The sequence below is a fragment of the Tenrec ecaudatus genome, chromosome X (assembly GCF_050624435.1).
Source record: "Tenrec ecaudatus isolate mTenEca1 chromosome X, mTenEca1.hap1, whole genome shotgun sequence".
NCBI classification, from domain to species: domain Eukaryota; kingdom Metazoa; phylum Chordata; class Mammalia; order Afrosoricida; family Tenrecidae; genus Tenrec; species Tenrec ecaudatus.
In genome coordinates this window covers 77,341,584-77,342,735 of record NC_134548.1, presented here as the reverse complement: position 1 = coordinate 77,342,735, position 1,152 = coordinate 77,341,584, and positions in this window count along the sequence as shown.

Below are 1,152 nucleotides of genomic sequence, written 5' to 3'. Positions count from 1 at the left end.
GTGAGCCCTTTGACTTTGTCCTTCTCCTTGAGGAGTTCTCTGCTAATTCTGGGCTTCTCCCCTCTCCATAGGACTTGGTGGTCAGTTTTTCCAATTTTTTAAGAAAGTTGTTAGTATTTGAACCAGGATAGCATTAAACTTATATAGTGCCTTGGGTGATATTTACATCTTTATTGTATTGAATCTTCCAATCCACGAGCATGGGAAAATTTTCCATTTGTGGAGGTTACTTCTAGTTTCCTGTAGGAGGGTCCTGTAGTTTTCCTTGTATAAGTCTTTTGTTGTTGTTAAATACATCCCTGTATATTGTCAGGGGTACTACCTTCTTGATCTCCTCTTTCATAGTCTTGTCTGATAGATACAGAAAACCTAGACTTCTGTTTGATGATCTTGTATCCTGCCACTCTTCCATATTCTTCTATCACTCAGTATTCCTGTTGTGAAACTTTGGGGATTTTCATTGTATAGAATCATGTCATCTGCAAACAGTGATAGTTTCATCTGCAAATGGCGAGAGTTTCACCTCCTTCTCTCTGAGTTGGATACTTTTAATGTCCTACTGATGTCTTTTTTTTGTTAGCTAGGACCTCCAGTACAATGTTGAATAGAAGTGGGGACAAAGGGAATCCTTGTCTACTCTATGTTCATTTAGTACAACAGTCTAGTTCCCTATTCCTCTGTGATCCTTGCAGTTTGGGTATCAAAGTTATACTGGCTTTGTAAAATGGTTTTGGGAGTTTGCCATCCTTTTCTACTCTCTCAAACAATTTTTGGAGGATTGGTGTCAGCTCTCCTCTGAATGCTTGGTAAAAATCTCATATGAAGCTGTATGGTCCAGGTGCTTTTTTGCTGGTAGTTTCTTGATAGTTGTATCTATTTCTTCTTTTGATATTGAAGTTGACCTCTATATGGGATAATCTAGAGAGGAGTTGTTTTTTGCAGGTATTTATGAATGCCTTCCACCTTGTTGAATTCATTAGAACACAGACTGAGATAATTAATGTTTATTGTGCTAACCTGGCTGATAAACACATGTGGTGTTAATTAAAGGTGAGGCAATAAATGGTTCAGTGAGCCTCACCTTTTGAGTTCTCAGGTCTCTTGTTTGTGATGGTTGGACAAGGTTGCAGCTGTCTTAGCCAGTTCTCTGCT